Below are 14040 nucleotides of genomic sequence, written 5' to 3'. Positions count from 1 at the left end.
AAGTCCAAATGAGGCTCAGTAGTGCGTGTGACCTCCACGTGTCTGTATGACCTCCCTACAATGCCTGGGCATGCTCCTGATGAGGTGACGGATGGTCTCCTGAGGGATCTCTTCCCACACCTGGACTAAATCATCGCCCAACTCCTGGACAGTCTGTGGTGCAACCTGGCGTTGGTGGATGGAGCGAGACATGATGTCCCAGATGTGCTCAATTGGATTCAGGTCTGGGGAACAGGCGGGCCAGTCCATAGCATCAATGCCTTCATCTTGCAGGATCTGCTGACACATTCCAGCCACATGAGGTCTAGCATTGTCGTGCATTAGGAAGAACCCAGGGCCAACCGCACCAGCATATGGTCTAACAAGGGGTCCAAGGATCTCATCTCGGTACCTAATGGCAGTCAGGCTACCTCTGGCGAGCACATGGAGGGCTGTGCGGCCCCCTAAAGAAATGCCAACCCATACCATTACTGACCCACTGCCAAACCGGTCATGCTGGAGGATGTTGCAGGCAGCAGAACATTCTCCACGGCGTCTCCAGACCCTGTCACGTCTTGTCACATGTGCTCAGTGTGAACCTGCTTTCATCTGTGAAGAGCACAGGGAACCAGTGGCGAATTTGCCAATCTTGGTGTTCTCTGGCAAATGCCAAACGTTCTGCACGGTGTTGGGCTGTAAGCACAATCCCCACCTGTGGATGTCGGGCCCTCATACCACCCTCATGGAGTCTGTTTCTGACCATTTGAGCAGCCACATGCACATTTGTGGCCCGCTGGACGTCATTTTGCAGGGCTCTGGCAGTGCTCCTCCTGTCCCTCCTTGCACAAAGGCAGAGGTAGTTGTCCTGATGCTGGGTTGTTGCCCTCCTATGGCCTCCTCCATGTCTCCTGATGTACCGGCCTGACTCCTGGTAGCGCCTCCATGCGCTGAACACTACGCTGACAGACACAGCAAATCTTCTTGCCACAGCTCGCATTGATGTGCTGTCCTGGATAAGCTGCAATACCTGAGCCACTTGTGTGGCTTGTAGACTCCGTCTCATGCTACCACTAGAGTGAAAGCACCGCCAGCATTCAAAAGTGACCAAACCATCAGCCAGAAAGCATAGGAACTGAGAAGTGGTCTGTGGTCACCGCCTGCAGAACCACTCCTTTATTGGGGATGTCTTGCTAACTGCCTATGCTTTCCACCTGTTGTCTATTCCATTTGCACAACAGCATGTGAAATTGATTGTCAATCAGTGTTGCTACCTAAGTGGACAGTTTGATTTCACAGAAGTGTGATTGACTTGGAGTTACACTGTTGTCTAAGTGCTCCCTTTCTTTTTCTGAGCAGTGTATTTTCTTTGACAGAAACTAACATTCTTCCCATTCTAGTTAGGTTTAGAAAATATGTAAAATATCTCTCAAGTTGTGTTTGACCCTGAGACTACAAAGACATGCTGAAGTAATTTGACACAATCATGATCTTCAATTTTTTCCTCAACTTCCCGCTCAAGTTTATAGTCCTGGGATTTTGGGCATAGCCAAATATACGCTCAAGCATATCTTTAGAATTATGAAATAATTATGGTGAAAGGTGGAGAACTAGAAAAAGATTTAAATATGTGCAGACATATTCTATTTTCCATAATATTTGGACATAAGCCTATCAGAAAAATAAGAGACAAACTTTCTTTGGAATATTATCATTTCATAACTGTTAGGAAATGATAAAACTGATTTCATTTTCATATACATATACATACATATCTCATACATTTATGTATGAAAAATTGTAACATTTAATATAATTGAATGAATATTCAAACTCCAGGAAGGACACAACAGAAAGACAAAATTCAAATTACAAATGGCTTCCCACAAATCTTTGCAAATGATTCAAGACCATCCATTTCAATCACATCTGCAAGAGAAGATTTTTTGCTTATGGAAGCTTTTAGTAGGTCAGAAACATTGATATTTAATGAAGTCAAATAAGAAAGGATAGCGAGTAATAATTCTGATTTGAAATATTAAAAATCCTGTTTTTCTCAATCCAGAATCTTTAAACATTTTAACTCATCTTACCTCCCACAAAAAATTATAAATTAATACACATTCAAATATGTTTGGAAGAAGATAGACATACATTCCTATCACTTCAGAGTGTCTTTCACAATATAAGTATCAGCAAAGAACCAGGTGTAATTTTCATAAATGCCACCTCAGCATTACCTGTACCAACAATTTTCTAAATCATGTATCACAGTGGTAAAGTTTTGTAACTGACAAAATTTGTAATATTAAATCTGCATCTAGGAAGTATAGCAATGCTATAATACCTGTGGAGATATTACTTAATACAACCAAAAAAACAGCACTATTTATCACACTAGCATTACAAAAGAAATTAGTAAAATATAAGAGTTTGCAGTTTAATGTCACAGGTGACTTTTATGCTAGACTGTCAGATCAGCAATAGTTATCAAATTGAAGACTATGTTCTAGGCATCATCAAGTAAGACTTCAAGATAACTGAAGTCATGCTTTTCTACATTTCTTACTAAACAATTCTATAGGTCAGTAGGAAACAAACAGCTCTTTTAGCCAGAAACAATAATGCTGGTATTCTAAAGAGCAGTTATTTCGTTAGTAATCTGCATCTACAGCCCACTAAACTAATCAGGATTATATAGAACCTGACCTATATCAAGCCTTAAACATTGCTGAAATTACATAAAAAGGAAAAAAATCTCCTATCACAAATTTTTACTAGTTCACCCAACAGATTTATAAAACTTATATGGCTGTCCTAGCTCATGCAATGATTTTAGATGGCTCACAGCAATCCATAAATCAGTTAAAAACAAAAGTATTCTTCTCCTTAAGTGCAGACAAAACATTCTCATAGCTCAACCCATCTTAGCCATGCTTGAAAAGGAGGAAGAACCAAATCTTCACAGCCTTCAGAAGGTTAAAATGGTAGAAGTCCCTGATCTCAGGTGGGAGGCTGTTCCAAAGGGTTGGGGCATTCACAGAGAAAGCACACTTCCGAGGTCCCATCATATGACAACATTTAAGGGAGGGGACCACATCTACTTTATTTAACCTATTAGGATGGGCTGATCCATTCAGGGAAAGTGTGATGACCCAGGACGTGGCACAAAAGCAACAAAATCACAAAAATAGGTAAAGTCTCTGTAATACCTCCAACTTGGCCCCAATGTCCAGTTATCATTGGCTGGAGAAAAAACTCTCCCAAGAACAGTTTTTAAAGGGAAGAATTCCATCCGAACCCAAAATACATATAAATTATAAACAAAAACCAATACAAACCACACTGCAGCAATTAACGAGACAGGGCAGGATAAGGAATTGAAGACTTCAAAAGATAAGGAATTGAAGACTTCAAAAGATAATGAAACACACAGTTGGGAGGATGCCAGAACTCAGATAAGATTTGACAAACCAAAATAATTCATGCTTTGCTTCCAGCAAGGAGCTGTGCTCAAACACTCTATCCTGTTTTCCCAGCTGCAGCTAATGAAGGGAATTAGGGCCTTTTTCTCCCCCGTAACCGTAACCTACATTGTTCCCTTACTCGTTCCTCCCTGCATGCCCTAGGATGAAGAGGGGGTGGGCCTGGTCTTCCTCTGAATGCCAAGCCAGACTGTGCCCTTCCCCAGTTTCTTCCACAACCACCAGAGCCATACTTCCACTCCCTGAAAGTTGTTCCACCTCTCCCTCGGAATCAGATTCCAACAGGCACATGACAGAAAGGCAGTTTGAGAAGTAACCTGGCCCTTTGGCATATAAAGCTTCAAAGCTGATAAGCAGCACCTTGAATTGCACCTGGAAAGAAACTGGAAGGAACATATCTCACAGAACAATGGTATTACTCAGGTGAACTGGGTCACCCAAAATTGAACGCTGCTGCATTCCGGACAAGTTGCAACCTCCAGATAGTCTTCAAGCGCGGTCCCATATAAAGTACATTTGCAATAATCCAAACAGTAAACGGCTAAAGCATAAATTCTCAATTGCTAAACATCTGTCATTGGTCTGTATCTGGTGATATCTGAAATCTTAACACAAATTCCAACACTTTAAAATGGGGGAAAATTGTAAAAAAAAAAAAACAACCCATAGCTTTCCATGCAAAGATCAAATCTGAACTGACATTAAAGAAATGGAGAGTTGCCAGATCAGCAAAATCATAAATATGCTTTCAGATATGACATCAATTTACTTCCAAATCTGTGGCCAGCCACAAAAAACATTGAAAACTCAGTGAATGAATGAACTGAAAATGTTCAATTCGTTAACATACTACTCTGACATTTTATTGCTACACACAAAAATATATACACCCTTGTGAGACAACACCCAGTCCAAGAACATCAACAGAATAGCACGGCAATTCTTAAATATTTGCTGAAAAAAAAGTCAAAATATATAATTAAACTTTGCAATAACCCACGTATGGAACTATATGTTTGCCAGGAAGGCACAGGGTTTTTCGTGAAATGACTGGAGACTGTCAAGAAGGCTTATTTCAATGAATATTACAAAAATGAAATTTCATAAACTCTGAGTATGTGTGTTTTAAATGATTTTTTTTTAAATGGCATTTCTACAGTAATTTACAGTGATCCCTATAAAACTGCCCATATAAACTTAAAGGCAATAGTCCATAAAAAAATGAATCTGTTAAGGTCAGGCCTGTGTATGTGAGATCTGAAATTTGCCAACAGATATAGAAGCTCAAATTAAAGGAAATAGAATCAAAACTATCCAAGCTTTCAGTATCCTCATCTTAAAGCTTCAGGAGAGCCACCAACACCAAAAGTAATGAACAGTCGCTTATATGTCCTATCATGCAAACTTGGGTATGGTTGCACAGAAATGCTACTATCTCCAATTACTTAACTGCCCTCTCAGTTTAGAAAATGAAGCATAATGCTGCCCAGAGACTTACACATCAGCTTGAGTTATATTACACCCACCTATTCACCTTCTTTTATAAAAAGACAGCAGAGAATTTGAAAGAACTGGACTTCTCAGAACAAGGAGATCAGACTTGAACATTTCCACCTCTATAGTCAGCACAAAAGAAATTAACTAATACATTACCAAAATACTACATGCACAGAAAAACTATAGGACTCTGCAAATTTTAGTAATCCCAGCTAGTGTGGCCTATGAGGAGAACTGCTGGGAATTCAGAATAATTGGAGTACACAAATTCTACCTTCCTGCCCTCAATGCTTTTGCATATTGCAAAAAGATTTGCTTCTGTAGAGCCAATCCTCTCCTAGCAGTACCTAAAGAGAGAGCAAGATTCAGGAACTACATACTCCTGCCTGCTGTTTTGCCTTTAGCTTCTGGATCACACATTGGTGAGGATTGGAACTAATATGGTATTTGTTCTTTTTCAACTGACCTAGATACCAAATTAAACTAGTCAACTAAAGATGCTGGATATTGTGTCCAATTCTTATACCGCCTTCTGTGTTTCTAGCTTTGGAAGTGGAGAGCCTGAGAAGGGTAATGCATTGCCAATTACCTTGTGCACCAAGCTGCCAAACAACTCCTACCTTATTTCTTAACATTGGAGGGAGGTGACTGTCACAAAAGCAGGAGGCAAATGCATGTCCACCCATCTTAAAACTTCAAAGTTATTTAGAAGCTGAATAGTGATCATATTCATCAGATAGCAGTGTCATATGGGCTGTAAATTTGCTGGCAAATACAACTAGGTCCAAAGAACATAGCAAACCAAATACCTTCATCTTACAAGAAAAACTACCTTCCCCATGCAACCGTCATTCTCTACTTCTGGCAATGCAGAAGAAAGGACATGTAGATTCCATGGGGCTCAATTCCTACTATTCTGGCTGGAGGGAGAATGCAGGTGATCAAGTTAGTGAAGGAAATGGCAGTTCCTTATGCAAGCAATCACTTCTGCCTACTTGCATGCAACACTGACCTTATGAATATCACAATGGTGAAGACAGCAAACAACTCCCTCACGATTTCTAGACACTATCATGGAGGTCAACCACCACTTTCTAGTCTACCACCACGCCAGAAATCAATCCTTTACTGTCTCTATTTGCCACGTTCTCTTTGCCACATCTCCAAGGGGAGGGGGAAGCCTGAAGAGTATCCCCTAATGGATGCTTCCAAGTCTGCTCTATGCTCTGGAACTAACTGTGGAAAGAGCCACGGGACTAACTGGCATGATGGCTACTTAAGTCTTCCAGATTAGGAAAGCTGCCAGGGGCCCAGTCCAAAGTAAATCGGAGGAGAAACACAGAGTGCAACCATGTCCCAAATCGCGTTCCCCCTCCCTTTCTCCTAACAGTATAAGCTGAAGCCAGGTAGGCTTACTTTTTCCTCCACGTCTCCTCGTAGATCCAGGAAGAATCTAGGCAGCAAAGTTAGTGCAAAAGTTTTGCGGCTGAGTCGGGAGGGGGAGAAGATCCGGCTCGTGCGCGCCTATGACACGTAGTCCGATCCGTTTCCCCGCCCCCCTTCTCCTCTTCAAGAGAGCGGCCAGACGCGAAGAGTGCGCCCGGCTCGGATTAGTTTCTGACTACTAAGGAAATAAGAGAGAGACCGAGGCGCAGCTATACTGGAGGACACAGAAGGGCACCCGGTGCCAGCACCTCCTCTCTACCTCCACGTCGGCAATCCCGCCCGACCCCATTCCTCTTTCTAAGGCATCGAGCAAGGCTCTGTATTTTCCGCTGCCGAAGCGATCGACCCCCGGGTTGTTTCCCTCCCCCAGCGATTTTATCCCCTTCTCGTTGGCCCACCCGATTGCCCCCCTACGTGGCACTCACTCCGGCCCGTGCCTGCTAAGCTCGCTCTGCTTGAGAAGCCCCGAAGCGCTCCCGAGAAAGCGGTGAGGCACCTTCTCGTCTGCTATATGAGACAGAAATTGCCAATCCCGAACTCACACGTCAGAAAAGCCGAGCCCCTTCCCTTTCCTTTCCTGGAAAGGCCCGGCCCAGCCGAGAGCAACCGCAAAGCTTCGGTGAGAGTGGAAGCACTGCTTCGTAACGCTCTACACCACTATTCAACTCTCGTCTGCTGGTCTGCTTTCCCAGCTGCCCAGAAGAGCACGAGCAAGCACATCGGTCCAAGTTGTAATGTATGGAGAAGCCAATCTGATCTAGGGCGAGCCTACTTTTGTTAACAAATTACTTGATTTAGGTTAAATCAGAAGTAAAACATTGGAATAAGTTACATGAGATTCGCAAGACCGACTTACTAGCAAACACGAACTGCAAGCTTTATTCTTAAATTCGCCGGCTGGATTCGCATATTCATGGTTAACCGGATTAAAATTTACTGACTTAATTTGTATGGATTGACAGAATACACTGTACAGAATACACAAACTACTAATCCATTATATTTTAACTTAATGTATTGTGTGAATAGATTACATAATAGTTTCATAGGACTTGGAGATACTTTTAGATTAATATTCTTGGAGGATATGTCCCCTCTACCTGCTCTGCACACACTGTTCATTATTGGCCCTTAAGGTTTTTCACATTCAATATTTTTTCTGGAATTCCAAGATATTTTTAATAGACAAAATCCCTGATAGCCACTTGGGAATAACTTGTTAACACATTTAACCACTCTGCAAAACATACTGAAGCTATGTTTCATAGTTGGTTGTAAGCAAGAGTAAAGAAAACCATTAAAAGTAGCAATGGTGTGGTTAAATGGCAGTTGTAAACTACATTGCTGGAACGATGGAATAGATTTTAATCCTCCACCCCTCCAAAACAATAAAGAGCCAAACACAATAATAATGGCATGTTGCAGGGAATATAGTTCAATCAGCGATCATTTAAAAATGATCCACGACAGCTGTCAACAAGTTCGCAGTGGGAATTGTTTTTGACAACCACATTCTACAAACTGAAGATTTCCATACCTATAATTCAGAGCTTGAAATGGTGAGATTCACTTCACACAGCTGCCTTCATTCTGGTTTCAATAACCAGAATGCTAAGAATCATATTAGCATCTTCAGTTCTCTGCACTATACAATCATTCTTGAACTTATTTTTGAATGTTTGCTGGTACTCACCTAAATCTTCATTAATACTAAATCATAGTTTATTTATGGCTAGCTTATGGTTTATGCATCCATATTGTCATTTATAAACTATGGCTTGTATATTATGTAAATTAGGTATTGTAGTTTATGCAATGACATGTTAAGCAAACCATGGCTTAATATATGTGAATCGTGATAGTCTGCATCTGGACTGCTTCAAGTTTCATAATATGTCACCAAGAACATAATAAAATGTTCTTTCCTAACTTCCTAATGCATTCACTAGGTATAAGCATGTTTGGTTCATATTATATCAGAATCTTTAATCCCAAACAGAGTATTATCATGAAATCTGTGATTTTGGTGCCCCAAATCAGAGTATATTATATAGGCTGAAGGAAAAACTTAAAGGAGCAGCCTTGGGCCTAAACATGTTTTCCATTACATAAAACATAAATTCGGGCAAGAGTTCAAAAGGAGTAGTGTAATTGCTTGCAAAGTTTTCAATATAAACATGTAAAATATTCTACAAGGAAAATCATACAATTCATTAACCTATATTATTTAAACATTGGCAAGTTACAGATCAAAACCATTATAATTACATTGGGTGAAACACTTCTCTGCTGGTATGAAAGAGACTTAATATTCTTTTATATTCAAAGTATATGACTAAAGAGATGTGAAACTGAACGGGTCACCAACTTCATGCCTTAATACCTATAGTTTCTGTTCCTAAAATAAAAATGCCTGTTTATGTAAATACTTTTTCAGTAAAATAACTTTTCACTGGAATAACTATTACTTGTACTTTTTCTATTCATTATTAGATATATAACTGGTAGGATACAATGGAATGTATACACTGTAGGAAAAGCAAGAAGTTTTACCTTCTTTACTCTTGCTCTGTATGCACTACTTTTCATGTTCAAATTATTCTATTTTTACTAAGCAATCTTTAAATAATAGCTTATTCTCTATTTAATCCAAATCAGAAATACAATTAATCAACACAGGTCAGCAGTGTCAGTTCTGCTAATTCAATGGATCCAGTTTTTAATTTAATTTGTTGCTTTAGTAAGAGAAAAGCATATATTTTATAATATGCAAAGAAATAAAATAATTAAAACTTAAAAATACATACTTTTTAAAAAGGAAAAAATATAAAAATAGGTTGCAATCTATGTGGCTGCTAAGAATCAGCAGTGACTTGATAGCACAAACTGTAATCACACCATATTACAAACAAAACAACTCCAAGAACTCTTGACAATATAGTTCAAAGACTTCTTACCTGCTTCTCAGAAAAAATGCTAATTCATGTATTGATAGACAATACATCAACAATATATCACAGCAGATGAGATATAAGTTTCTCCTTGCAGACTGGTATAATTTTTGTTAACTAGCTCCCTTACTAGAGAATCCAATTACTGATACTTTGATATATTATAGACACTGAAAATATATAACAAGCAAAGCATATAATGCACTGTGATTGTTCGAAGTCATTTTAACAATCCTGTTGATGTCAACCCAAATATTATATGTAATAAGACAAGAACCAGCTACATGATTACTGGAATGCAACCATTCATTCACTGTTAACTCTGCACTTTTTAGGTAAAGGATGTAAAGGAATAATGATTGCACCGGTTTCAGTGAAGATTTACCCTCCAATTTTGTTCTAAAGTATAAAACACATTCCTGGTTTGGGCAGAACAGAAAAATATATTTAACAGATATTTCTTATCATTGTCTACAATGTGGGACCACGATATATAAAACAATTTAAAATACAGTAACATAAATTTTAGGCTCAATTCTGTTCATAAGTCAAGGATTACCTGTATTAGTATGAGAGATAGCAATCACAATATATAATTACTGTAAAAAGGTGCATTATGGCTTTATATTTTGCACAAGGTGTGCAACCCAGAATTTTGGTTTTTCACCAATTTAGAAAAGTATGAATGTGGGGAAAGTTTGCATCACTTTGTTAAGACATGTAATAAAGTAAATAGGCTTGAATTAGGAAATGTTTCATGTGACATGGAGTAGAAAATTAGTTTGAATCTGATTACGGCAATACTGTATATAATGGAGAAGTATGTGCATAATTAATGGACTGTATAATAAATTATTTCTCTTTAAACTGGGATGTGTGATGCCCCTTTGACTGTTTAGTGGATTATGAATAAATGTAAACAGAATTTTTATCCTGAAGTTAGAGGTGAATCAGTTAGGGATACTGAAGTTTTTGCATGCAAATGACATCCAGCTGTTGGATGAGAACCTGAATGCTACAATCACGAGTATATATCTGAAAATTAACAAATGAAAGAATGAAATAGGTATATGTTATAGAAAAAATGAACAAGTGCAAATGATATAATAGCCAAAAAAAAAAAACCAGAGAAAAATGTTTACTGAAAGGGGTGGGGGGGATATATAGACAAATGTTAAGTAATGCAATTGCTGGTAGACAAGAAGTCTATATTTTTATATCCCTATGAAATACTATTAAGTAAAAAGAATTAGGCACAATTAGAAAGCAACTGTGTGATTCCTTCGACAATCATGATAGAGGCATGGCTTTACTTTTTCTTTCTTTTTAACAATAAAAATGGGTGATAAATGAATATTGAATGGATAGAAAAATATATAGAACAAATGAAGTATTCTGAGGTATTTATAATTCAGAGACAATAAGGATTGAATCACAAAACAAATATATTAAGAGTGAATGAGCTAAGAAGAAAAGAAAGACAATGTTGGAATTAAATAAAAAGCCTCCAAAAGAAAAATAATTTTAAAAACCAAAATTTAATTGATCTGATTAGATGTCATCAAGTTGTTGCCACCTATGAATCATATAATTTAGATATTCTCCATGATGATCTTTCCTCAGCTCTTCCAGTAGTGTATTCATCACTGCTTAACTGAGTCTATCCACCTTGTTGCTGGTTATCTTCTGTTTCCTTCCATCTTTCTCAGTCTTAGAGCCTTATCCAGAGCTAGGTCTTCACATGGGTCTTAAGGAAAGTAATATGTTTAAGTGGCCTACATTCAGAGTTATTTATTTTTTCTTGAGCTAGAGCTACTCTATTTGATCATTCACCATTTGGACTGTGGCTTCTTGACCTCTGCATAGATTTTGTAGGATGATGAGATGCTCTTGGGTTCCCACTTTCCTAAGCATTTTGAACACCTTTTTCTAATCAATGAAGTACACATTGGCTTCTTTTTGTTGCTTGCTTTCTCAATCATCTAGCAAGCATCAACAATGATGTCTCATGTTCCTCAGCCTTTTCTAAAGCCAGCCTGAATATCCAGCATTTCTCTTTCAATGAAGAGCTTTAATCTGCATTGGATAACTCTATGCATAATTGTGCTAACATGTCAAATTAAGAATGCTGTATATTAACGCTCTGTCTCCTTATTTTCCCTTTTTTTGATATGGTATTTATACTAACCTCTCCCAATGTGTTGGTAATTCTTGTTTTCCAGATTTGCTGGTATACTTGGGTTAGAACCTGTATAGATTCTTTTTGCTTTGCATTTTCGAACTGAAAGTTGGAATCCTCTTCTGAGTATTGAGATCTCATTTAGCTGCTTCTATCCTTAGTGTTTTTAAATGTGTTGTAGTATTTCGTCTTTGTCTCTCTTAACAGTTTACTGATATTTTCTGTTCTAAGATCTTTGTCATTCTTGGCTTTGATTTTTCTTCTCATCTGCAATTTCTGTCATTTGTTTCAACATTCAGTTTCCTTTCATAGCCATGTCTTTGCAGGTATAACTGAGCTTTTAGTAATTCTCCTCGTTCATTTTAGTTTCCTAAGTCAAATAGTCTAACTACATTTTTGCCTCAATATTTCTAACACTGGCATTCCAGTTTCCACCCACAAGCAGCACATCTTCCCTGCAGCATGAACTTTATCAATATTGTTCCTTGTTTTTTCTTGCATGGGTCTTAAATGATAAACATCATGATCTTCTGACCAAAAGTATCCATTTCCAGCCCATTCCTGGAAATGTCAAAGTATAGATGCTTCATCTTTCACTGTGCTGACCATTCTCACATTCAGCTTCTTAGATTCCACATTCCCAGTTCTGCTTTTGCAGCCTTGAATTTTATTTTCCTGCAATGATATCTCTTGAAGCTTTAGTCTAGCTGTATCGTAATTACCATTGACATACCAGAATTAAAAGCTTGTTAGTTCCTCCTAGTAGCATATTCAATGCCATCAAACCTTAAGGGCCCATCCTACAGTTCTAGATTGTCAATAATTTTATATTGTCTATTCATGTGTGTGTTTATAAAGTACAGAAGAGGTTTACCAGTGATTTCTTCTATGCAATATGTAGTGATGCCTTTGCCAATACCACTAAAGTGAATATACACTTCCAGCATTTTCCTGTATCACTCCTGCCCAATATAGAATCTTGCTTGCTTTAGCTGGACAGCTGAGATTACCTTCATTACCCGGGGTGACCCTGCTGGCCATATGTACTCTTGACACACCGTCCCAGCTTGCTTCGCTTTTTCTCAAGATCACAGTCTCTGCCACAGTAAGACAGCAAAGCAGAACTATAGCCTTCTCAAAAAAAAAATTACTATTATCCCAAGGTATCATTCAATATAATTGTTTTTAGTATACATGGATTTAGAATTTTTTGTGCCTTCAATTCAGTGCTGACTTCTGGTAATTGCTTGGACAAATCCCTGCAGTTTTCTTGGCAACTTTTTTTCAGAAGTGACTTGCTATTGTCTCCTTCCTAGGGCTAAGAATCATTTTCTGGAAGATCACCCAGATGGCTTTGTGCCCAAGGTGGGACCAGAACTCATAAACTCCTGGTTTCTAACTTAATACATCAATCGCCATATTAAACTCGATCATATGCTTTAGAACTAGAAAATTCCAAATAATTGCTTCATATATCAAACTGCTGTTTAGGCCATTTTAGAGGCTGGCAGCACTTTAAGTTTGAAACTTTATCAAAATAATTAAAAGTACTAATTTGAATAGTAAATAATGGTTTCAAACACCATATAAAATTGGGCATGACTCAATTAACTACCTTGATTAGCAAGGGAATTCTGGTCCCAATTGTGATAAGTTAAGGACTGCCTATATTGAATATTCAATAAATGTACCAATAAATGTACCATATATATCAGGAAGAATAATGAATTGCTCATTCTAGGGGGAGTACAATTTAGTATAGAACTCAAAATTTTGTCATTAATTTCAACAGCACACAATTAAGATTATATTTTTAACACCATATAGATGTACACGTATTTAAAAATTAGTACAAACAAGTGCTAAATTCTCTCCTTTAGAAGTCTCCAACGATACATCAATTAGAGAAAAATTACGCGTCCATAACAGCTGGCCAATTAGTATTTCCAAAACTGTAATTCGTTAGGTGATATGCTGCAGTGAAAAAAGCTACAATGCCTCCTTTAATGTCGACTGTAAAGGTATCGGGGCGTTTCTTCTTTATAAGATCGACTCGTTTCTACACGGCTGCGAAAGGCGAGGCCAACATTCTTCGTCAAGTCCACGCTTTTGGGTAAATTACATACAAAGACAAAATTGGTAGGATTCGCATTTTTTCAAGAAATATCTCTAATAATATATTTGCCTAAAATCTTTCCACTGTGCAGGATGAGAATACCGCGAGAGACATCACGTGTCCTTCAGAAACCAATTGAAATTAAAGACACCATAGAGTTACAATTGAGGACTACCGAAGAGTTACCGCACTTGAAGGCCTATTCACTAATTCGACCTTACGACAATCTTTCATAAAACCGGTGTCCACACAACAATTTTTCCTTCAGTCTCTTGCTAATTTCTTCCTTTTGTTGTGTTCAGAATGTGAAAAAGTATACAAACCTACCTCGCATGGACTCGCAACACTCCTAAGCCGAATAGGAAGAGCTTGCCGCCATCTTGGTGAAGG

At 38.2% G+C, this 14040-nt stretch overlaps 1 protein-coding gene across 3 annotated transcripts in view; it reads right to left on the bottom strand.

Moving 5' to 3' along the window:
• The window catches only part of HDLBP (high density lipoprotein binding protein), a 65437-nt gene extending 51397 nt beyond the window's left edge, over positions 1 to 14040 (bottom strand). Inside the window, exon 1 of one of the 3 annotated variants that reach the window (XM_026701461.2) lies at positions 13978 to 14040. The gene's annotated coding sequence lies outside the window, so the exon portion shown is untranslated. Of the gene's footprint in view, positions 1 to 6374; positions 6891 to 13977 lie in introns of those variants that run through there. The other 2 variants (XM_026701462.2, XM_026701460.2) reach the window with 2 other exon arrangements.

The sequence above is a fragment of the Pseudonaja textilis genome, chromosome 4, assembly GCF_049901715.1.
Source record: "Pseudonaja textilis isolate UNSWEBS1 chromosome 4, rPseTex1.2, whole genome shotgun sequence".
In the NCBI taxonomy this organism is placed as follows: domain Eukaryota; kingdom Metazoa; phylum Chordata; class Lepidosauria; order Squamata; family Elapidae; genus Pseudonaja; species Pseudonaja textilis.
The sequence above is the reverse complement of the archived record's forward strand: the minus strand, read 5'-3'. Positions and strand labels throughout refer to the sequence as shown.